Below are 26,582 nucleotides of genomic sequence, written 5' to 3'. Positions count from 1 at the left end.
AATTAGAACATCAGTAGACTATACAAATGCTCGAGGGTTAATACAGAATAAGTAATTCTGGTTGAATGATAACATAATATTTAAAGACACACATGAGTCATATAATAAAGGTATTACTCACCACTCCTTCACCCTACTACATAAGTCAAATCCGTAAGGCTAATATGGCTTAAAGTTTTAATAGAAATGTAGTCGATGATATCTTTGAAAAATGACACAGTTGGGAATTTAGTTTCATTAACAGAGAATGTGGGCAAATTTCTTAGCCAGAAAGTAGAGGCCCGTAAAATTTTTAACCTGGGGTCAGTTAACAGTTTAACACACTGAAATTGCCATTACTGAACTTTTGACTTGTTATTTGGATTCTTCAAGTCTCAAAGCTGTTGAAACTCAGTGCCTAGTCTTGCAATGGATAAACTTTATAACAAAAACCAGTGATCCCAAAAGTCTATTATTCGAATGTTTGAAGTCAGGCTCAGAACAAAAGATCACACCTGAATAAACCATATAAGAGGCACTGTTTACTCCCCATCGAGGTCAGGCTGAAGAGGGCTGTTGCACAAGCAGAACTGTGCATCAGGAGTAACCATTGTGCTGGTATTAAATCTTGCTCAAATACAGATGTATACATTCCATATGCCACCAAACAATGTGCACTTCAAAACTGAAGATCTGAGACTACCACCCCACAGAGAATAGTCATCTGGTCTTACTATCCTTGACAGTAATTTATTTGCAGAATAAATTACAGGTATTTGCAGAATTGTGATGAATGAATCTTAAGTGTTTATGCCTTAAATCCCCATCACATTGAACTCATCCCACTCACATAACCCAGACACATGTGAAACCAATAAAGGAAAGGCAAATAGATATTTTGAATTATGTGATCTTTGGCCAGACTAGTAAAATTCAGGAGAGCTATTGCACTAAAATAATCCATAGGGTTTCAGCAGGTTAAGACCATACACACACATACACACAAACACAGACTTGGAGCCAGGTTAACAGAACTAAGAAAACTCTTGCTGACAGCTCACGCACTTGAGCTGAAGCAGTATGTTCAACTCAGGGACACAGTGTGAGTATCAGAGGCCACACGTTTTCTCTGCTCAGTTGCCTTCTGCTTTCCTGTGCCTGAACAGCATGTGGTGCTCAGAGTCCCAAAGCCAGGCAGGCACATCTTCTCTTGAGATTAGTTACCAGCCAGAGGCTGGCCCTTCCCCTACCAGAATCACTGAACGTTGGTAAGATCCAATTGATGGCACCACACAGAGGAACTGATGGGAGCAGCCAGCTGAACCACAAAGACACAGGCAGCAAGACTAATTTAAGCTTGCTAGTGAAGCAGAATTTAAGTAGATTCTAAAACAATCCCCAACACATAGTAAATGTGAAGAAATTAGTTTGTATGTTTAAACAGCAGCCTGTAAGTGGCCTTTCCCTGATGGATGGGCACTAAGTGTTTACAGGGAAATAATAAAAGGAGACCTCAACGATGCTGGGCTTCAAGAGCAATTCTGTTGTACTCTTGCTACCATTTTTAGAGGCTGAGTTACAACCTTCTCTATTTAGAAGGAAATGCCTGACCTTTGTCACCTGGATACTTCTGGTACTCTTTCAAAACTCACCTCATTGAGGGCAGTGCCCCCAAAGTCATTTCCATTTGTGTATGGATGGTTCTCAGTGCAGTATCTTGCCTAGAAGATTCTAAACAAATGTTTGCCACAAAATAAAAGAAAACAGAGAAATAGCTACATATATGGAATACAAATGAAAACTGCACTAAGAGTAAGAAGAGTTGATCTTGAGTTCCAACTCCACCACTCACTAAATGATAGTTTTTGCTGGAGTCCTGGTTCTAAGTCTGTAAAATGGGAATACTAATGCCGTCTCCATCCTTCTTGTGAAGTAGTTATGAGAATGCAGGGGCCATAGTGAGGAAAACATAATCTAACAACACATGGCTCCGCAATGCCTTGGGCGAATCATGGGCCGGCACCTACTTCCAGTGTCCAGTGTGGATCACAGTAACTTCCCTGTCTCTTCTTAGGCTTCTTTTGTCCAGGGCCACTCAAACATAAAAAGGGTTATGGGCTTTTTATTTATTTTAAAAAATATTCTAAATTTTAATTCTGAAATAATCTTAGACTTACAAAGAAGTTGAAAAAAGTATGCTTATCTACCCTTCACCTGGTTTCCCCAAGCATTAACATCTTAATTACACCCGATGTGGAATTGTCAGAATCAATAAACTAACATTGAGATAATACTATTAACTGATCCATAGACATTATTCAAATTTGTCCAGTTTTTACACTAATGCTCCTTTCTGGTCCTGGATTCTATCCCGGACCCCATATTGCATTGAGTTGTCCTGCCCCCTCAGTCTCCTGCTATGTTAAAAAAAAAAAAATGATCTTGTGGGTGGATACTTTAAGACTACGTAAATAGCTTTTTCTCATTATACTTTTGGCCACTAATTTTAACATTCCTTGATTATTCTTACCTGCAACAATTAACATCATGTTTTGCTGAATGGTGATTCTTATTGCATCATTCTTACTACATTCATCAATTGGAATTCTACTGTAAGGAAGACCTATCCTTTCTCATTTGTTGATTAATTAACATTATTTGTTTCTATGACCATTAATTCATAGGTATTTATTTTATTCTATGAATTACAGTCCATTTGCCCTCCTTATTTTATTTTTCAAATTATCCTAGATTTGCTATGACCTTTTTAGACAGTTCAACTCACACAGATCAATGCCTTACTAAAAAATCAATCCCTCTACCCCGTAAGAAATGTCTGTTTAGATGTGTGGCATATGAAAAAAATTAAAATGTATAGCTGGAGAAGAAAAAATTGTCTGGGGGTTCAAGGACACAGGATACTGGATCCGGACATTGGCAGCTCCATATGAAGATGAAAGACCTATAAGGAGAGAGAAGCTCAGGGTGCTGAATACCCCGGCATTTATACTCTAGCTGGAGATTTGGCCATCTGGCAATTGGCAAGAAGGGCATTTACAGATATGTATATTCCTGGTTAATTTGAATATACAGAGGCCAGTGAGAAGTATGAGATCAATAACTATATCTTATGAGGGGGCTGTGTGTGTGAGAGAGAGAGAGAGAGGGAGGGAGCGAGAGACAGAGAGGAAGGGAGGGAGAGATAGGGGGGGAGGGAGTGAGAGACAGAAGTCATTAGAGTTTAGACTGCTTTAATGAGTGAGAACTTCGAAAACACATAAAATCAATCTTGAGTATGATTTGTATAACACATATCCCTGTGCAACAGACAGATGATCATGTTTGTTCATAAAATCACTTATGAATTCATCACACAGACTCGTACTTTGAATGTTTAATATATCCCCAGCATTGTGCAAATACCATGGATATGAGCAACAATTAAACTCTATCTTTAGTGATCTTGCAGTATGGTGGAACTGAGTTCTTTTCAAAAAGCTGGAATGTTACAGATGGTCTAGAAAAAGCCCCGGGCTTCATCAGTAAAATGGCAGGGTGGTCTTTGATCTTTAAGATTCTTTCCAGCACTAAAGTCATTTGATACTGATTCACTAACTTGATTGTTTAAAAATTGCTGTTGTGTCTTTCTCTGAAACTATCCTAATCAGTAATAGATGCACTTTTCTCTGTAATAAGCCCTTTGTAGCTGCTTAAATATGGAATCTCACAGAACTCATTCCCTACAGGTGGAAAAACTTATTTACATACAGTCACCAACTCTATTTTTCACACAGTGACTTAGACTCATGACATATTGAAGACTCAGCTGAGATTCAGAAAACATTATTATTATTTTTTATCTTATGTCTCCTCAGGAAAACATAGCACGGTTGGATATCTATTACATCCTATGGGGAACTTCAATCTTAGTTCACAGCATTAAGAGCTCCTGGTTTTGGTCCCATAAGCTCTCTTGGAAATGACCTATCAGAATAGGTTATTTTTAAAGTCAGAGGCAAAGTGTTGGTTGCACATTACAGTCACTTTGGTTTTTCTTTTTGGCTTCTTTTGATTAATGGAAATCAAATAACTAATCTAAATAATTGTAGTGGTGGATAATTTCACTGCTATGATGGCCACATTAATAACAACGGGAATATGCCTGTATCTACATCTTCCAAAATGCCTTATCCTATGACTGATGGACAGATATTCTTATTTGGAAGTTTAATTAAGAAAATAATTTTAGGAAATCAGTAACACCTACTTGTTTAAATAGTTAATAATGTAGACTTTAGGTATATTAATCTAAACCTAACCTATTTCATTAGTACTAGAATCTCAGAAATTACAGAGAAGTGAAAAACAGATTAAAAACCAAGTACTTAAAAAAAAAGAGTCTTTATGCTATAATATCAAATTCACATTTTATATTTACTGAAATTTCAAGTATGAACAGTCAGTGATGTTGGTCTACATTTTGTAAGGTTCCACTACTAACCACAGGCTGCTAATGGTTACTTCTTTCCTAACTCCTTAACCTAAAACAATAGATGTTTTTACAAAGCATAGCCATACTACAATGAGCTTGTTTGAAGGAGTCTAAGACTATCACGTTATTTTTTTTAAAACAAGAACTGATTTTTCATTTGTTAATTTATTTAAAATTATTGAATCTACCAAGTAGATTCTTCATTAGGTAGTGCTTCCAAACTCTCATATTGAAATGTATCATGGATTAAAATGTATCATGTTTCCCCTACAGATATACATACGGTAGATGTGGAGTTACATGTGTAATGCTTATACTGAGAGACAAGACCCAGTAACCTGTTAGGAGAGTTGAAAGACTAAAGTAAAAGTGAAGAGTTGGATTTTCTTAAATGAATATGTTTTGGAAACAGTTCATCAGTTCAGACAACAGAATGGCTCCCTGAGCTGCCTGGGGATACAGGGGAAAGTTATCAAAGCTGATGGTGAACAGCAGGAAAGGAAGAAAAGGATTCAGGGTGACCAACAAGGTGGTCAGTGCTGATGGGAATCGAGCCAGCAAGCAGCTACTGGGGCTGCAGAAGAGAGGAACCAGGCCAGGTTAACCCTGAACCTGACAGAGGGCCTGCAGACCTCCAATGAAAAACTAAGAGATCCTTAAGTGGAAGAAAACTAAGGAATTTAGTTGATCAAATCTGGGAGCATTATAGAGTAGCAGCTTGAAAATGAGATATGCCATAACTAAACAAATACTGAGGGTCTGTCCAGTTAACTTCCCTTCTTGAACACAGCTCTACCAGAAATAGTTTTATTTTATTTTTTTAATGATTGTTTATTTTTAGAGAGAGGGGAAGGGAGAAAGAGAGGGAGAAAAACATTGATATGAGAAAGAAACACTGATTAAGTACCTCTGGCAACGCTTCCAACTGGGGACGGGGCCTGCAACCCAGGCATGTGCCCTAACTGGGAATTGAACCGGTGACCTTTCACTTTGTGGGATGACGCCCAACCAACTGAGCCATGCTGGCCAGTGCAGTAGTTTTACTTCTGGCAGGTTACTCTGGTGAGTGACATTCCCAGTGTGTCCCAAAGATGTATAAATTCTGAATTTGTACCATGGATTTCCTTAAGGCCAGGTTATAAACCTTAATATTATTCTATGTTGACATTTAAAATATTCAAATTGAGTAGTGTCCTTGCAGTATAGAAGACAGAGCTTCATGCTAGAAACTGCAACTTATGAGAAAATATATGCCCCATAGAAGCAAGGCACTTAGAACTGCTTAAATATTTCAATTGCATAAATGATCCAAGTGCTTGTAAACATTTTACAATTACAGACCAGTAGAGGGCTTTAAGAGGCACTTTCATCTACTTCAATTGCTGAATTGGTGTCTCTGTAGCCCAAGGTCCGGCTGTAATGTGTGGTTCCATCGGTTGATAGATTCTCACTTCTCCTGTTTCTGGGATTTGTGGACATCCTGTGGTGATTCTAACCCTCATCCCTTTCTCCCTTCTGGATTTCATGCCTAATTAACTGGTAGAAAAATGACTGCAGAGCTCACAAATTCTTAAACTGAGATAAAACAAAGGTAAATGTGGCATAACTGAGTCTCTTCCAACCACAGTCATTAGGAATATAAATATTTCCCTTGAAAAAGGAGCTTGAAGTAAGATTAACACTTGATTTTGGAGAGTAAGAAACCTACTCCCTCTGCCTTTTTCTTTCTTTTTTTAATTTAATTTTGGGCTAGCAATTGTATTTAGAATTAAATACAAAGTAATATATCTGGAGGAACACTCTACAAGCACCGATTATTTTTTACCAACACAAAGACAGTGGCATCACTGTATAATCATTGCAGTTTTATTTATATATATATATTTATTTTTTGCCTAACAACATTTACAGTCCCCTGAAATAGATCCAACAACATTTATCAGTTATTATTCCAGTAACAGTGGTTGTAGGAAAGATTCAGGCACGTGTTTCTCAGCCTTTTCCTCAGCACATCTGAGGAATATATTTAAAAATAGCCGCTCTGGAGATTCCTGTCGGTGGAGAAAGAGCAAAGGGCCCTGGGTCCTATCTAGACTCTTGGTCTTTTGGGTGCAACACAAACCAAGTGAGGGAGGCGGGAGAAAAGGCCCTGAATCCCTACAGGATTAATTTATTTGAAAAGGAAATAATAATAAAAAAATACTCAACGTGCTAAAGTCTTGTGAGGACAATGAAGGAAAATCACAAAACATGCACAAGTCCATGAAAGATGGCCCTTCAGAAGAGGTACTCCAGGAGGTGGAAGGAAATCCTCAACCTGCGGAAGAAGGCATAAGGCAGGAAGCAGAAGCAAACCTCAAAAGCTGGCTGACTCGGCCTGTCCAGGGATATAAGAGGGCACTCCCTGAGTAAATGCTAAGAGGAGTAAATGAGTTGGAAGGGCTTAGGGAAAAAATAGGAAGAGCAAGAAACATGTTTGATGCCTTCGAAGCAAAGACATCCAGGCAGATGTCCTTATTATGTTTGCTTTAGGCCTTGAATTTTGATGGTTTTTTTTTTTTTTTTTTTGGTCTGATAATAAAATCTGGTCCCAGCTTTCTTTCTGTTAGCATTTTCTGGTGTATCCTTTACCTTCATTTCACTTTTAATCATCTGAGGGAATTTTGTTATAGTTTCCTTATTACCAGCATCTTACTGGACTTTTGTATTTTGACCCATTCTCAGGGTCTATTTTTCAATAAGGAAGTTTCACACATATACATGAAATATGTTCATTCCATAATGTAAGGTAGAACATACCAAGCTACAAAGCAGCATATTTAGTATCAGCTCACGTATCAATCCCAAATTGTGTGTGTGCATGTGCATGTGTATACATATGAACATCAAAAATTTAACTGTGCTTATTTCTGTGTGGTGTGAGTTTTCTTTTTTGCTTATACATATTTTTTTAATTAACAGAATTAATTTTTTTTTTAAGACTCAAAATTTGCAACCAGTTTATGAGGGCAATGGGACACCTAAAAACTCTTGATGAAGTAACTATTCAAATGTAAACCCTAAATCACCTCTGGATCTCTTAGCCAGGAGAATAAACCTGGCAATTATTACAAATAAAAAATAAATAAATAAAAATAGCCACTCTGTAGTAGGCAGTGCAGGAGAGGAACAGGTTTAGGTAGTTTACAAAAGCTTGCAGAGGTACCCTAGTGCAGGCGCCGCCCTGCGCCCCACCCCCACCCCCTTCTCAGTCTTTGTGGGGCCCAGAGCTTTTAAGAATCACTGGTGTAAAACAAACAAACAAACAAACAAACAAATAAATAAAAACTACATTTTGAAAAAGCCATTATGGTTTCCGGCATCTATTGAGTACCTGCTATGCACTAAGCACTTTCTATGTTTTCTTTTATCAAACCCCTCAGAGTGTCATGAGAAAAGAACTTTGCAAGAGGAAACAAGTTCATCCACTCAGCAAGTATATTTATTAAGCATGTACTATACACCAAGCGCTTTTCTAGGCATTGGTGATACAGTAGTGAACAAAATAAATGAAGTATCTGCTTTCAAAAGCTCATAATCTAAGGGCTCAGAAAAGTCAACTCACACGAAAGGAAGAGGACATGTGAGACCAGCCTGTGTTCCTTGTTCTACACACCCTGCTATCAGGAGCCCCTCAGCGTCACATCCTTTTCTGAACAATCTGGTTTTCTTCAAGCCCCAACATACAAGATAGACGGTTTTTCCCTTAAAGCAGATAGCATCCAGCAGGTCCTGGGCTCTGGACACAGAGTGATGAGAACAGCAAGCAAGGGACCTGCCTTATGGAGCTTAATCAACCCAATAAACACATGAGTATCTAACTGTAAACTGTGTTTAAATGCAATGAAGAAAGCATAATAATGTGCTATATGAAAGAACCACAGGGGCGTACTTTAGACTGGGGAGGGGATCAGGGAAGGCTTCTTTGAGCAAGTGTATTTATGCTGAGAGCTGAAGGATAAATGAGTTAAGGAGGGAAGCAGTTATTTCAGACACAGGGAAAAATGAAGGCCCAAGGGCAGGAAACAGACTTAAGAACAGGAGGCGCTGAAAGAAATCAGTGAACAAAAGGGAAAGAGGAGGCTGGGTTAAGTAGGTAGGGGGCAGATCATACAGGGTTACGGAGGAAGCAAGGATGTTGCATATTCTCCTCCATGCAGAACATTTAACAAGCTATTTACAGAATGGGTTATAGGGAAATTAGACTAAAAGCCTAAGGACAAATTAGACGGTTATTGCAACCACCTAGGTGAAAGGAGATAATGGCTGGATTAAGGTGGCTGTAATGGAGACAGAAAAGAAGTAAATAGATTGTGGATATTCTTGTTGAACAGAACCACCGAACAGAACACAGGTAATGGAAACAGTGAGTCAGGAGGACACCCAGGTTTCTCCTGCACCACTGGGTGCGTGGGGGTGTCCTCCACTGAGATGGGGACCAGGAATTTTGTTTTGAACAGGTAAATCTGAGATGCTTAAGAGACATCTGCTTGGAACGTTAAGGAAGGAGTTTGATATACAAGGCTAGAGTTCAGATCCAGATTCCTGGATAGAGATACATCTCATGTGGGAGTGCTGAGCACATTTAAGATTATCAGGATGATGAGATTTCATTCCTGGAGAGTGTGGAGAAGAGGTGGCCTATGGCGAAGCTCTGGGAAATTCTAGGGAGATGAAGAAAGAAAATGAGCATTCCTGAGCTCATAGAGCTTAGCAGAAAGCAGGGGCACTTTGCATGTTTATTACTAACCTAGAAACCAAACTATTTTAGTTTCTGTTGAAAAACACTTTCCCAGTTTGGAACGACATATTCTAGGTTGGAATAACTGATGTATGAGGTTGAACAATGTGAATTGTCTTTTTTGTTTTTTTGTAGGTCAATAATAGCCAAATTTTGGCAATTTCATAAAGTTCAACCATATTAAACACAATTTGCAACAACAGCTATTTATAACATGGGAAAGTAAACAGTTCTAAAACGTTGCCCTTGCGTACACAAGCAGTAATTTTTTGCTAACATTAGAGGCCTCTTTTACAAAATATATTAGAACAAATTGTGCCTCATGCCACTTACCGAAGTTTTACTCTGGCAATTCAGCCGACAGTCTGAAAATGCCATTGACACTTCATAACCATATTCTGACTACTGATAGCCCCAGTATTATTTGCTGGTAAATATACACACTCAGCAGCATAAGCATGTGAGATTTCACATATCTGAACTTTTCAGTCTGGCTTTTAAAAAAATTGTGATTTCCTACTCCTTTCTTACAGGGAGGAAACACTTAAAGGAAATTATTAGACATGATTGACTGCTCTATAATTTAATATTAGCTTGTAAAGACTAGTTTTGAAAAACTATTCTGATATAGCTTGAGTTACTTTGTATAATCACAGGTCTAGTTCATTTTGTCAAACGGACATATTCTAAAAATTTGTTTATACATTCAATAGCATATTTTAAATATACCAAGAGCTCGTGATTTACAGCTGGGATTACAAACTCAGATGTCTGATGTGTGAATTGGACCAATGTAACAGAGAAGAGTGGCAATCAAAGAGGATATTCCTCACCTAAAGAAAGTTTTTTTCTTCTAAAACATAAATTCTGCAAAACAATTCAGTTGGGATGAATGAGATGGGAGCATTTCAGCTTGCCAAGCTGACATTTTGAGATATCTTATTTAAAGTAAACTTGCAGTGGATTTTTGTATTACTACTAAACATACTCTACTTTGTCTAAAGAGAGAATTTTTGTATATTGATTTCATTATTTTTAAAAAGGGTCAAACCTATCATTGTAAATGTCTTGATTTTTTAAGAATGAAAGATTTCAAAGTTGCAGAATGCAAGTTGAAAAATACAAAACACTGTGTAGTAATTATGGTTCATTCTGTAGAAATACACAAAGGATTACAGTCACTTCTGAAGTAATAAATGAACCGTATTTATGCTAGAAACAAATGCAAGTCTGGTACTAAGTGGTGATATCTGGGGTAATCCACATAATTTTCTATGACTCACTTTCCTCATCTATAAAATGGAGATCAAAGTAGTACTTACCTCATAGAATGATTATAAAAATTGGGGGGTATAATGTATGTACATAAAGATACTAGCACAGTGCTTAGGTCATAGTAAAGTTCAGTCTCAATAAAAAAAAAACCCCAAACAAACAACAACAACAAAAAAAACAGTGAAGTTCTCTGGATTTCCTTCTGACAGTACCCACTGTCCTCTTAAAGCTTTGTACTTTCTCTTCATGTACTAATAATAGAGACCGCATGATATGTAAACATGTGTCAGGCACAAGATTATGAACCCATTGCTCAATGTTGCCTTTTCTGTTTCATTGATCTCTATGTGCAGTAGCATATTTTCCCATGGTGAACTGTGCTGCTGAAATCCTTCTTGTAAAATTTTGTAAATTCAACCTGAAAAAGAGAACGCCTGCAACATAATGTATAACTAGTCATTTTACACGTGTGTCTCGAAAATAAACATATCGCCATTAACAAACATTATTTTAGATATTTGGATAAGTGCATATGTGCCTATGTTATAATACATAGAAACAATTTGTTTTTCTTAATTTCTCTGAAAATAAGTCACCCTGGCTGGGTGTTTTGTCAATATCTGTGAATTTACTACTTAGGACTGAAATTTCTTCCACCGCATGCATGAAACTTAAGAAAGTTTTCTTTGTCACATGTGAACATCAGTCTGAACTTGCTGTTCTTCACTCATCCAACTAGTGCCTCCTGAGCATTGCCCCAGGGCGCCTGTCACTAGGCTTGACTGAAGTGCCATGACATGCATACTTCCGACAACTATGACGGGTTTAGTTCCATCATTTCCCCCCCTCATTAGTATCGAGGGGTTTATATCATTAAATAGTTGTTAATTTGTTAAACAGTGCTAACCATTATGAAATAGTGAATTAAACAGTTTATTCCAGGTAAACAGGCTCTGAATGAGGGCTTACGGGGCTACTGGACAAATAAAGTGGATTTTACAGCAAGGAATTTGGCTGGAGAAGCTTATTTCCTTGGTTCTAAGGTGTGCTTTGGTGGCGATTATGAATCTACTGGATAGATGAGATCTTCCTGTTAAAGGGTGTCATTTACAAGTTATTCTAAGGGGAAGAAAGAAAATATAGCTTAAAATATGAACTGGGGCACTATTGTATTTAAAGTGAAACTGGATTTATGCTTTTGTCAGCCTTATGATCAAATGGTTGTCTTGTATAAAGATAGCAATTAATTCTAGTTTGTCACAGATGGGTAATGATTCCCAGTGATGGATTATTTACGCTAGTTAGCTAGCTGAATGTTATGTTTTTTTATAAGGGCAGTAAGCATAATTAATATGTTTTGTGGCAGTTAGGAAGCAGGTGTCAAACCAAAAACTAAAATTTTCCAATTACAGTGACATAAAAGGAATGTGAAATGAGAGTAACAACAAAAATGAAAAGAGAGGAAATGAGACAGTATTTTAAGTAAAGTTGACTTCCTTAATCTAGAAGCAAGGTGAGGATTTTTACATAGTGATGTATCACATCTCAGTAAGCCATTACTTTGTATAATATGCAGCCAAGTGAAGCAGATGAATGAATATAATCCTTTTCAGACAAACATGAAAAGGATTATATTCATTTCTTTGAATAATTAAATTCAAACTATTTATAATTATTACTGTTTTTTAAGGTTTTTGAACTTTTTTGTGGTAAAAAATAAAAACTTTTCCATATTATGCACTTTTAAGTTTTTACAATTGTGGCTTTTTGAACTATTACAATTATTCACTCTATCTTATTGTTCACACTCACAACTTTCTTATTCTTTCTTAGCCCCAACTAGCTCACTATAAGACAATAGAAAATGCTGGTGATTATGGGGAACTAGCTTTCGAATACAGTAAACACACACACACACACACACACACACACAGAGAGAGCTGTGGGCTGACTTCTGACTTGTTTTATAGTCCCTGTACAGTAGCTGATGCAGGGACAAAAACTATTGATTCTGCATCTCAAATCTTCCTCAAGTGTGTATTATCATTCCTACCAGCTCTGGGCCACTGTTATCGCTTCTGGTTCTTCCCAAGTCTGTTTTGGTCCTTCCCTTATTATTCACTTTCTACGTTTACTTGTTTCCCTTGAATCCAGATCTGACTCCAAAGGCCATGTTTTGTTTTTTTTTCAGATTTTTTTTTAAAAGATGTCATTTATTTTTAGAGAGAGGGGGAAAGAGGGAGAAAGAGAGGGAGAGAAACATTAATGTGTGGTTGCCTCTCACAACCCCCCCTTTGCCCCCCGCCGCCAGGACCTGGCCTGCAACCTAGGAATGTGCCCTAACTGGGGTTTGAACTGGACCTTTTGGTTTGCAGGCTGGTGCTCAATCCACTGGGCCGCACTAGCCAGGGCTTCTTTTTCAGATTTTTTAAACTATATTTTAATTTGATATGACTAAGACAAATCGGTTATAGCTATTAAATCTTTGCCAATATAAATTACTCCTTTTTTTGAACAGATTAAAGTTATTTTGCCTTCAATATTCTTGTCTTATAAATATGGCCACACTATATTTTTTCAATGATTTTATCTATTATTCCTTTGCTATTCTTTTACTTTCAACGGATATTATTTTGCTTATTAGTCTCTTTAAAAAGTGATATAGCTTGATTTTGTTTTCCTCCCAGCATGACCGTTTCTCCTTTCAGCAAAGGACCAAATTTATTGGTAATTGTAATGAATATGTGTAGCATTTTCATCATGGTTCTTGTTTACTCTTTTTTCTTTTTTTGCTTTGATTTTAAATATATTTTTTCTATGAATGTAAAGAATACAATAACATCTGCTGACTCCACAAAGTATAAAATAAGGCATTTAAATACTTTCTTACACATTTTCCTCTGTTTTTGAAGAGATCTTGGAGTATTTGATCCACAGTATTATTTTTTTCTACCATAAGACATCATATATTTTATAAGAATTATTTTTAACCTATTATTTTAAAACAAAGTAGCACAAACTATTTAAATGTCATTCATTTCATTATTTTATAGTCTCAATATTGAGTTCTAAGTATGCATTTGCTATTGGTGGTGGTGGTGGTGTCTGTCTCCCCTCATACGACTGAGAAAATTGTTCTTTCGTTCTTTTTTCTTTATTGCTCAGTTACAGTTGTCCCCATTCCCCCCTCCCCCATTGCTCTCCTCTGCCCTGTTCTTTCATTCTTATGCACACTCAATCATAGCTAGGCTGGATAAGGAGTTTTGAATCATAAGTTTATTCCATTGCAATTCTACATGCATTGTTCAATTTACCTTCTCACTAGGTGCTGCAGAAGAGAAGGCTGATGACAAGCTGATGTTTTCATCCTCCTTATTTTTATGTTTGGTGTCGTTTAGGTTTTTGATATTTTCCCCCTTCATTTTAAAATTTAAATAAAAACACAACTTTAATGAATGGCTAGATTTCAGTCTCTGTTCATTAATTTTGCCTGGTATCTGAGGCCAAATAATGTAAAATAAGAATATTTCCTTTTTTTTAATCTGCTAGACTAGTTTCCTTATAATTCAATCTTTCATATTCTTCCCTATGTCTTTTTTAAAAAAATTTACATTATATTCACTTAATTTTACATATATACTTTTAAACTGTACAATTTAGTGGTGTTTAATATGTTCATAGAGTTGTACAACCATCACCAGTATCTAATTTTACAAACTCATCACCCCATAAAGGAACCCACAGCCATTAGCAGTCACTCCCCATTTCCCCCGTCTCTTGGCATTAACCTACTTTCTGTCTTTATAAATTTATCTGTTCTGGGTGTTTCATATAAAATGCAGTCTGTTGTGTTGGCTCCTTTTGTTTGGCATGTTTTCAAGTCATCCATGTTGCATTTCTTCATTCTTTTATGGTTAAATAATATTCCATTGTATGGCTATGCAACACTTTGCTTACCTATTGTCTGATAGACACTGTGCTGTTATTGCTTTTTGCCTGTTATGAATAATGCTACTGTGAACATTTGTGTACAGGTTTTGGGGTGTATTTTTTTAATTATATTTTTTCCCATTACCATTTAGTCCCTTTATACCTCCATCCCCCCAGCAATCACCACATTGTTGACCATATCCATGAGTCCTTTTTCCTTTTTGCTCAATCCCTCTGTTCCCTAATCTCCCTCACGCTGTTTTCCATCTATGAGTCTGTCTCTGTTTGGCTTGTTAGTTCAGCTTGCTCATTAGATTCCATAAATCTTTTGCCTATTTTAACTGGGTTGTCTTTTTATTTTTGAATTATAAGAGCTCTTTATAGCTTTTGGATACAAGTCTCTTTCCATACGTTTCATTTGCAAATAATTTCTCTCATTCTGGGGCTTATCTTTTCACCTTCCTGATTGTGTCTTTGAAACACAAGTTTTCTTTTCTTTTTTTTTTTAAGTCTTTATTTATTTATTTATTTATTTATTTATTTATTTTTTTAGAGAGGGGAACATCAATGTGTGGTTGCACCTCGCGCGCCCCCTGCTGGGGACCTGGCCTGCAACCTAAGCATGTGCTCTACACTGGGAATTGAACCGGTGACTCTTTGGCTCACAGGCCGGTGTTCAATCCACTGAGCCACACCAGCTAGGGCGAAACGCAAAAGTTTTCAATTTGATGATGTCCAATTTATTTATACCTTCTTTTGTCACTTGGGTTCTTGGTGTTATATCCAAGGAATTATAGACCAGTGCAAGGTGACAACAATTTATACGTTTTCTTCTAAGTTTCATAGTTTCAGCTGTTATGGTTAGGCCTGTGTTCAACTTTGAGTTACATTTTTTGTATATGGTGTGAGGTGGGGTCCAATTTCATTCTTTTGTGTGTGAATATCCATTTGTCTCTATCACTTACTAAAGACTATTTTTTCTCTTTTCAAAAACCAATTGACCATAAATGTAAGGGTATGTTTCTGGACTCTTAATTCCACTGATACATACATGTATGCCCAGGTTCTTTGCATTTCCACTTGTCAGTTTTTGCAAAAAAGGTAGCTGGTAATTTGATACATTGAATCTGCAGATTAATTTGGGGAATACTGCCATCTTAACAATATTGTCTTTCCACAAATATGAGCTCTCTTTCCATTTATTTAGGTCTTCTTTAATCTCTTTTAGTGATATTTTGTCCACCATTTTATGTTTTGGTATAAAATTCTCATACCTCATTTAATTTACTTCTTTTTGATGCTGTTGTAAATGAATTATTTTTAATTTCATTTTTGAATGTGCATTGCTTGTATATAAAATGCAATTGATTTATCTTGATCTTATATCTTGCAATCTTGTTGAACTTGTTTATTAGCTCTAATTGTATGTGTGTGGTGTGTATGTGAGTGTGTTTTCCTTAGGATTTTGTAGTATACAAGATATTTCATCTGTGAGCAGAGATAGATTTATTTCATTTTCAACCTGGATGCTTTTTATTTCTCTTTCTTGCCTAACTACCTTTGCTAGAACATCTAGTACAATGTTGAATACAAGTCATTCTTCTCTTATTCCTAATCTTAAGAGGAAATATTCAGTCTCTCATCATTAAAAATGGTATTAGCTTTGGGTTTTTTTGTAGATGTCTTTTATCAGGTTGAGAAGGTTCCTTTCTATTCCTTGTTTGTTGTGTTTACATCATGAAAATGTGTTGGATTTTGTCAAATGTTCTTCTGCCTCTATTGAGATGATCATGTGTCTTTTATTCTATTGAGATAATATATTGCATTGATTTATTTCATGTTTAACTAACCTTGAATTCCTGGAATAAATTCCACTTGATCATGGTATGCAACTTTTTTTACTGTTGCCAGATTTTATTTGCTAGTATTTTGTTAAGGATTTTTGAGTCTATATTTAGACTTTGTATTTCTTCCTAAGTTGTTTGGTAGTTTGTGTTTTTGTAGGAATTTGTCCATTTCATCTAGGTTATTTAATTTGTTACTATATAACTGTTCATAGTAATCCCTAACAATCTCTTTTATTTCTGTAGGATTGGTAGTGATGTCCCCCCTTCAGTGTATTCACTTTTAAATGTCATTTTCCTCTAAGTTCTCATAAAGTATCTTCATTTCTTTTTCAATTGACAGGCATGGCTTCTACAACATTCAATATGCTATTTTCTTTGAATTACAGGCATTCCTCACTTTATTGCACTTTCGCAGACACTGTGTTGTTTTATGGATTTAAAGTTTGTGGCAACCCTGAGTAGAACGTCTATTGTCCCCATTTTCTAACAGGCTTAGATGATGGTTAGCATTTACTAGCAATGAGATATTTTAATTTTTTTTAAAAATTAAGGTTTGTAAATTTTTTTTAAGACATATGCTATTGCACACTTACTAGACTACGGTAAAGTATAAATGTAACTTTTATAGGTGCTGGGAAAGTAAAACAAAAACTGTGTGACTTGCTTAATTGCAATATTTGCTTTATTGCAGTGTCCTGGAACCAAACCTGCAATATTTCCAAGGTATGCCTGCAATTGTATTTTAAAGTCTGGGCTTTACTTTTCTATACATTTAGGTTGTCTGGCCCTAACATCAATCTTATTGTCTCTATACAACATTTTGTGCAACTCTTGAAAATTTCTTATGATTAAATGATACCCTTCCCAGTTTACTAAACATTTATTGTAGGTGTAGGGAGTACTTAAATTTAGAGATTCAAATCTCCATCTGAATTAAGTTATAGTTCATTTAAAATAATAAGTCATAATAAAATAAAATCTAATAAATTTAATAAAATATTTAATGAACATCTACCACATGGCAGGAATTGTGCAATGCATTTTATGTGAAATCACATAAACAGCCTTTGAGTCAAGCTACAGATTATAAAACCAAATTTGAACCCAGTTTTGTCTGACTCCAGAGCCTACCTTCTTAATCAGTGGTTAACAAACTTTATAAAAAAGGGCCAGATAGGAAATATTTTAGGCTTATGGGCCATGTGGTCTTTTTCACAATGACTCAACTCTGCTCTTGCAGTAAGAAAGCAATCTTAAAATATGCAAATGGTGGGCATACCTGTGTTCCAATAAAATTTGATTTACAAAAAAGGTAGTGAACCTACAAGCTGTGACTTGCAGCGCCTTGCTCTGAACCAGCTCAGCATGCCGCTCTACTTCTACTTCTCAAAGCCTTCCCTGACGACCATATAGAGCATCTTCTTCTACCAGAGTTAACTGTTGCAATATTACAACCCTAAGGTACATACCTTTGTTTTTATATATGTGTGTCTTGCATTATCAAGGAATAAGTGATTTCATATACAAGATGGGGCAAAAGTAGGTTTACAGTTGTGAATGCGCAAGAGTTTATTCTTGTATTATTATTTATTATTATATTATTTTCCATATGAACAAGTGTAAGCCAACTTTTGCCCCAACCTGTATTTTGCTGTATCTCTTTATAGCACTCAACTCTATGCTACAGACTGTAAAAGTAACTTGGAAATTTATATGTAACTATATCTGGAAAGTTTTGTCCCAGTAAAGCTACTCACCTAAGGTCACATGATAAAATGGAAAAGTTGGACAATAAAGTGTTGATGTGGAAATGCAGCAAACTGAAATATAGCCAAGGTTCTATGGTCACTGTCTTTGATGATGATTTTTTAATATAGAAAAAATAGGTATTTTTATTTTCTGTTTCAATTTTCTCCTCAGATTTTCCTATTTCAAGGAATTATAAATTAAAAGTTTAAGATGTGTCATTGTAAGAATGAATCATAATTTAGCTAATAATCACTGCATAGATGTCAGTAATATTTACGTTTTAGAAATGGGTAATAATATCATTTCCCTGGATTAAAAAATTTTAAAGCGAATTCCTCTCTATGAAACAATGGCTTGTTTTGCATTTTCAGGCAGACAAATTTCCTTAAAAAGAATTATAATATTCAATTGTTTTTTCATTTGCCTTATACCCATATTCTCAAATGCAGTTTATATGGAAATTTTTTGATACTTTGAGGTTTAAAGCATATTTATGATAAAATCACCCTTCTCTATTTCTCCTTCTCAGAGCCTTTCTGGTGACAATATAGAGCATTTTTTTCCTGCTTCTGAATATGAAAAGTACAGGACAAGTATTAAATCTGGTATAAGCTGGATGACTTTTTAACTTGCGATAACCAAGTCTCCAAGGGATGCCTTTGACCAGAAACTTGAAATTTGGTTGTTACAGGAATAAAAACTTGGTGTAAGAAGATGAGGGTTTCCTAATCTGGGGATAACACAAACAAACAGGTGGCACTCAGTCAGAATGCGGTGGAATACAATTTAAAGTTCACGTGGTTTTAATGATCAGACCGTAGTTGAAACTATTGACTGGTTACTCAAAAACCATTCCCAAGCCATTGTTCCCCCGTTTTATTCCTCATAAAGGCCCAAAATCCTCTTCAACATCCCTTAAAGCTCAGGGCAGCCACATGCCAGGGGACACTAGGTCCACAGTAAACATTTGCTGAAGGTCATCAGGAATGCTTTTTGTTTCCCGATTAAAAGAGAACGGCTCAATATCTCCACCCCATTCCTCATTATTCCTGCCCTGAGCTGGAATGTGATATGTGAATCAGCAGAAGTGCCAATCTTGTAGTGAGCAGAAGAGAAAGCATGAAGACAAAACCCTGACAACGCTGAGCCTCTAACAAAAAGCAAAGAATTACTTTCTATGCCTTTTTTTCTGGAAAAAGAAATCCCTATTGTTTCATGACATTGTGCATAAAACTGAAAGCATTCCTAACTGATAGATACTTTAAAACTATTTTTTAAGTGTCAGTTTCTTTTGGACCACATAATGTATGTAAACATTTGCTTTTAAAATAATCTTGGAGCCTTACTGGTGTGGCTCAGTTGGTTGGCCATTGCCCTGCCAAGCAAAAGGTCGCTGGTTCAATTCCTGGTCAAGGCACATGCCTGGGTTGCAGGTTCAGTCCCTGGTCAGGGCACATACAAGAGCAACCGACCCATGTTGCTCTCTCACATCAATGGTTCTCTCCCTCTCTTTCTCCCTCCCTCCTCTCTCTCTAAAAATAAATGTATACAATCTTTAAAGAAAATGATAACCTTGGATAAGGAATCTTTTGGCTAAAAAGATTCTCTGTCAAAATGCTTAATTTTATATTACTAATTATTAGCTAAATCTGATGTTATCTTAAAAACATGAATAGTTATTATTATAATTTTGGCCTTTATAATTTTGAAGTTATTAGCATTTTATTTTTAAAAGAACTCATCAGAAACTTTGAAGTACAGAAAAGAATGCTTTTCTGTCTTAGATTTAGTTAATGTACCTTGTGCTCAAGAATTCATATTACATATAATTTCTTTAATGTTTCTTGATTTAGCAAAAACAAAAGTTATATGATTGTTGCATAGCTATGAAAACGTTGGTATTGGACAAATTTAATCCAGTGTTACATGTTAAGTGAAATGATATACAATTTAACCTGCTCTGAACATAGAACAAATGATTTAATATCTGGAAGCAATTTAGGATACTTTGTAGAGGCTTTTTAACTGAAAGACTGAATATATTTTAAAAACATTAATTGTTTCAATGATTTTAAATTGCTCTGTGAAGTACACAACAATTAAATGCTCCAATAACTGACTTAATTCAAGTGAATGGCCAAAATTATACATCATAATACAGTATCTGTAACATACTACTAAAAGTGGAAAAATAATGAAATTAAACCTTCATGTTACATAGGGTAAAAAGACCTCATATAAAACTAGTTTTTCAAAACAAAATTTAAGTTATCAAAAAATGACAGAAGCAACGCAATGTTGGGCAAGATATCAAAAGTGTGCACAGTGAGCTCTTCTGAGTCCATTTAAAAGAAGCCAAGTGCACCCTGGCCAGGTAGCTCAGTTGGTTAGGGTGACGTCCTCATATGCCAAGGTTGCAGGTTCCCACCCAAGTCCGAAAGCATACAAGAACCAACCAATGAATGCACAAGTAAGTAGAACAACAAATCAAAAACCGATGTTTTTCTCTCTCAAGTCAATAAACAACAGTACCAACAACAACAACAAAAGGAGAAGCCAAAATGATAGGGGGATAGGGAGGGGGAATGGTGGACTATAAAGTTGATAGGTGATCACTGAACTGTGCTGTAAGATCACTTTATGACACCTGAGTTACTGTTACTGACAACTCTGGTCTGAGCTATATCTGGGAAAAACAATACGCTTAGGAAAATGAGGTTATTAAATCAAAGTAAATTCCCCATCTTCTTTCCCTACCACAACAAATTGAGCTGTAAGGAGCTCAGAAGAGTCCCTTCCTAGGCTGAACCAGAAGGGGGCCTTGAAGTGGTGGCTGGAATCTGAAGTAACGAGCACACACTTCAGCAGCTGTGCTGTACAGAAGGCCAGCAGTGAGCACGTTAGTGCCCAATCTCAGAATGCTTCCCTTCCCAGGCAGGCTCAAAGATGACAAATACTTGCATAATTTAGGCATAATAAGCCTGAATAAGGCCTCTCAGGGCAACCACTTCACTAAAAATAGAACATTCGAGACCAGTGGAATTTTAGTTAAGATAAAGCCTCATACTGAATTTATATACTTTTCTCTAAGTCTCTATTTCTGTGCCAACAAAAAAACAGTACTAAAAAGTATGTGTCAATATGTGTGGGGAGTGTCACTTAAAAGTGTTTCTTTAAGTCAGCAAAGTTCTAGAGGCAAGGAGAAATCACACAAATTCCAAACAACCACCAATTAATAAATTTGTATCTAAAGTATATGCATTACCTAAAGTATACGCATATGCAAGGTTGCAGTTAATAGCAATGTTTGCTCTATTCATTCAGAAGTCTAACAAAAAACAGCAACATTTATATTCACTTCTATATAAACAACTGTTGTGGGCAGAGGGCTGAATTTGGTACTAAAACAGATGTATAAGAAAAATTCACTTTTCTAGTGTACTTGACTGTGAAAAATGCAAAATGATACTTCATTATATGTTGTCAAATACTTAAAACAAATTGTTACCAAGTATAGCCTATGCATAAGGTTCTCAAATACAAAGGTAAATGAAACTGTCTTAGCTCTGGAGATACTAAGCATCTGGTAAAGACTATTATGAACTCAGCAAGGCCCAGTGTTAAGCATTAGTGTAATGCCAAAGGAACATGACAAAGTAAGATGAAGCGATCATTAGTTCCAAGCCTATCTGTACCTATAAGCATGCTAGTAAATGTTAAAACACAAAAGACAGTTAAATATCTGCAATTATTAATATAAGAACTATTTACAATTAACTGGACTTCTCTAGGTCTTATAAAAATGAGAAGAAAAAAACATTTTTGCTGCGTGAGAGGGTATATGGAGGATAAATGGTAATGAAAAAGTACAATAAAAATAATGAATAAACAAATAAAAGGAAACACCGTTTGAATTCTTAATTCTAACACTAATCAGATTCATTTATTTCTGCAAGGTCAAGTGCAAAAAACAATAAATGCCGAGCTCTACACAATCAGTTTGATTTCATCTTATTCTCTTTCTCTCCCCCTCTCTCTAAGAAGGAATGATTATAAAAATGGATAGGCAAATTCAGTTTTTATAGAATGAAATATGCTTTTAATAATAATCTTCAAACAAAGGTATTTTATGTGAGGTAAAATGGTGGTGAGCCACACACAGGCATCCCTGGTTGTAAAAAGACCTCTGGTGCCATAGATGGAAAAGCCTTTTCCTCTTACCCATTTTATATTCCCTATCCTTGGGATGAATTTAGAAACACTGGCAGCCAAAGTTGTAGATAAGTTGTTTTGCAGCCCACACAGTGTGAATGAAATTGGGCTCAACTGACACTTTTGTAAAGGCTAACCAGCACAAAGCCATTCTCAGTAGGCTTACTTAATAGCATTTATACTGTAAGGTCAACTGACTCTTACCTATCAGAGTGCAAGACATCTCAATGAGTACAGTCCAATTAAAAAATGGGCAAGGAACCTGAATAGACACTTCTCCAAAGAGGACATTCAGATGGTGGATAGACATATGAAAAGATGCTTAAACATCACAAACCATCAAAGAAATGCAAATAAAAACCACCGCACAACAGTCAGAATGTCTATAATCAATAAACCAACAAACAAATGATGGAGAGGATGTGGAGAAAAGGGAGTCCTTGCTCACCGTTGGTGGGAATGCAGATTGGGGAAGCCACTGTGGAAAGCTGCATGGAGTTTCCCCCCAAAATTAAAAACAGAATGTCTTATGACCCAGCAATTCCATTTCTGAAATATATCTGACGAAACCAAAAACAGATTCAGAAAAATAAGTGCATCCCTATGTTCACTGCAACATTATTTACAATACCGAAGATTTGGAAGCCCATCAGTAGGTGAGTAGATTAAAAGAAAAAAAAAAAAGCTGTAGAATACTACTCCACCATAGAAAAAGAAGGAAATCTTACCTTTTGCCACAGCATGAATGGACCTGGAAAGTATTATGCTAAGTGAAATAAACAAGTCAGAGAAAGACAAATACCATATGATTTCAATTACATGTGGAATCTAATGAACAAAATAAACTAACATAATATTGGGTTGGCCAAGTTCTTTTTTTCCATAAGATGGTTCTAGTAGTGCTTAATTGTCTTTAACTTCATTGAAACAATTTTGTTAGATTGTATTGTGACGACTGTCATATCAGCATGCATTTTTTTAAAAAAAATCAAAATTGGTGAATTTTTGTGTAGCCGTTTTAATATTGAAGATGGAAGAAAATACATAACATTTCAGTATATTATGCTTTATTATTTGAAGAAAGGTAAAAACGCAACTGAAATGCAATGTGCAGTGAATGGAGAAGGTACTGTGACTGAATGAATGTGTCGAAAGTGGTTTGCAAAGTTTTGTGCTGGATATTTCTTGCTGGATGATGCTCCACCATCGGGTAGATAAGTTGAAGTTGATAGCAGTCAAATTGAGACATTGAGCTCAATCAATGTTATCCACGTAGGAGAGAGCTGACATACTCAAAATACCCAAATCAAGAAAGTTACTGGTGAAAATGAAAAAAATGTCTTATTTTACAGAAAAAACTATATGGACTTCTTAGCCAACCCAATACAAACAGATCCATAGATAGAGAGAACAGACTGACAATTCTCAGAGGGGAGGGGGGTCTGGTGAATTGGGTAGAAAAGGTGAAGGGATTAAGCAAAAAACTCCCTGAAATGCATACGCACAACACTATAGGAATTACCAGAGGGAAAGAGGTGGGGTGTGGGGGGAATTAGAAAAGGGTAAAAGGGGGATAAATGGTGACAGAAGACTTGACTTTGGGTGTTGAACCCACAATATGCAGATGCTGTATTATAGAACTGTACACCAGAAACCTATATAATTTGTTAACCAATTATCACCCCAATAAATTCAATATAAATTAAAAAAAAAAAGTATTGGTCAATGGTTCTAATTCAGTAAATGGCTCTAGGGCTATTTCTTTATGCTGAGCATGACATAAAGTGCTCAGAATGAGCAGGAGAAAGAACAAAGTGTATAGTACAGGAGCTAGTAATCTGGTGACTTAAAATACAATCACCAAACTTTAAAAACTAAATTCTGAAACTAAGAGGTAAGATTAAAAACAAAAGAGAAATCCTTACCTTTGTATAATAATTAATCCTGATTGCCAAAGCAGTCCTTAACCTTAGGAGTTTGCTTTAAAAGGGGACAGGTTGGTGTGTGTTGGGTGGGGGGTGGGGGTGGGTGGGTGTGTGTGTGTGTGTGTGTGTGTGTGTGTGTGTGTGTAACTCTTATTCATCTTTAGTGTCTGGCTCAAGTACCTCTGTTACAAGGGCCAAAATATTGTTTCTGGTTTTTATTTCTTTTTACTATTATATCCAAACAATAATAATTTCACTTAGTGGTGACTGTATATATAAACGTTCTTTTCTGCTTTGCTTCGATAACCCATAATTATTTAAAAAATCTAATGAATTAATGTCAGTCTGACTCCAATCAAAATGACAATGTATGGAAAGACTGTATCCCATTATGGATACAGGCCTCTAAAAATTAATGACTGGGGTGACTGGGAAGGCCATGGAATCTCATACAGGCATTTAACAAAAACAAACAAACAAACAAATAAATCTCTTTGCTCTAGCTAAGGGTATGTTTCTTTATCAGTTTTCTTCATATCTATGCCTACTTGTGAAGCCCCTAATCCCACCCCACTGCACCAAAATCTTTTGATCTTGAAACTTTATCAGTGAATCTCCTCTTAGAAAGAGAAATTCATGCTACTCAATAGGCTTAACATTCAGAATTTTAAATTTAAAAAAAACCCCAAATATATTTTATAATTAACCAAGTCTTTTGGATAAAGAACATTCATCCCCAGAGAGACCTCCTGCACTCCATTGATTTTCCTTTCTTATCCTATCAAATAGTCACTGATAGCCATACACAAATAGTAAAAGTCAAGAGCAGAATAAATAATATGCTGTTAACCTAGTGATTTACATAAAATTCAGCAGTCTCATGTATTAAACCTTCTCAACACTGGTGTCACACAATCAATGTCTTCAGATTGTCTGAGATTTAATATGAACATCAATTTAAAATGTGTCAAGTCATCAAGGTAACAAATACCCGTGTACCATATATTGCTACTGTTTTCCTCCCTTATAAAAAAACAAGATAGTCTTACTCCCAAATGATACAGGAATCCAGTCTCTTTCACTGACATAAAAAGAATTCATCTTGGAAAGAACTGCAAAATCCAGTGCTTTAATATCACAAAATCACTCATTCCTAATGATATTTTATCTTTCATTATACCTCAGAGTATAAGATCTATGAATAGTTGGGATTCAAGGTACATCTGAATTTCAACACTTTGATATTTATTTTCTTTCCCCTTTACTTGCTTATTAACTGATGCTCAACAAAACTTTCAAAAAGATCTTTAATCAAGCTTCTGAAAGAACTTCATTGCTAGAATTGTCATTATTACGCAGGGAAAATAACAGTGACAGCAAGTGTTCAATTTCACAAAATGAAATCACTAGCAGCCTGAGAATCTAAGACTGATTCAGGACAGTCCACTTGATCACAAATAACAGGGGCAAAGAATCTTTTCCGAGTCTCACTATACCCTGGTACCCATTTTCTCTCCCTCAAATCATTTTCACAGGGTCATATCAGCTACGTGGATTAAGAGACTCTCCTAGTGATGTAGCAAAGATAAAATTGTGATGTAGCAAAAATAAAATCAGATTCTTACCATGGCTTCTAAGTTTAGTAGCTACTGTTGCTTTTTCTTCTAAGCTCTCTGCTGCTTCTAATACATACCTGATCTGCCTGGGGACAATGTAAAGGCGGCTGTTTCTCTAAGACCTGTCAGCCTGTCTGTTTCTCTGGTGTATGAGGCTGTGGGAGGGGATACTGCAGGGGAGTAGTAAATACATTGATAAGTCTCCTAGGTTTATCAGTGGTAGCACACTGATGAGAATGAACTTTAAGCTATGAATAGAATTCCTTCCAGCCATTTCTTTTCAAAAAGGAATTCTGTGTGCCTCATAGAAATAAAATCCTTAAGTAACTCAAGAAAGCTTGAAAATAAGAAAATAGAAGATAATCACTCCATTTTATTGACTGGAGTTCACAAAAATCCAGAGTATTAAAGTATTCAGGCAGATCATGAAATATACAACTGTCACAATGAAAAGCATTTCAGAGCAAAATGTGCTGCAATATGCTACTATGATTAAAAGCTATGTAATCTGGGGAACCTAACAAAAAGAACTAGGCAAATAGCTTTCTACATACTTTTCTAACAAGGAAAGGCTGCAATATTGTCATAGTTAAACAAAGATAGGTATGTCTTTCATCTTTATCTAGTATTAAAGCATTTTCGTCCATATGTATTTAATTACATTAAAAGAAATCACACATGATTTAATACCAAGAATAAACTTATGATGCTATTACAAGTGTTTTAATTCTGAATACATCGTAATACATATGAAGGGTAATCAGCACATACTCTTTA

At 35.9% G+C, this 26,582-nt stretch overlaps 1 protein-coding gene and 1 non-coding gene across 2 annotated transcripts in view; both read right to left on the bottom strand.

Annotated features, from left to right (window-relative positions):
- The window catches only part of SERPINI1 (serpin family I member 1), an 80,057-nt gene that overhangs the window by 52,579 nt on the left and 896 nt on the right, over positions 1 to 26,582 (bottom strand). The window lies entirely within an intron of this gene.
- On the bottom strand, positions 3,839 to 3,965 carry LOC129077419 (small nucleolar RNA SNORA25). Its single transcript, XR_008529856.1, has one exon. It is a non-coding gene; the product is annotated as a small nucleolar RNA SNORA25 (small nucleolar RNA).

Source organism: Pteronotus mesoamericanus, unplaced genomic scaffold, assembly GCF_021234165.1.
Source record: "Pteronotus mesoamericanus isolate MK-2021 breed Mesoamerican mustached bat unplaced genomic scaffold, CSHL_Meso_final contig_116, whole genome shotgun sequence".
Lineage (NCBI taxonomy): Eukaryota > Metazoa > Chordata > Mammalia > Chiroptera > Mormoopidae > Pteronotus > Pteronotus mesoamericanus.
The sequence above is the reverse complement of the archived record's forward strand: the minus strand, read 5'-3'. Positions and strand labels throughout refer to the sequence as shown.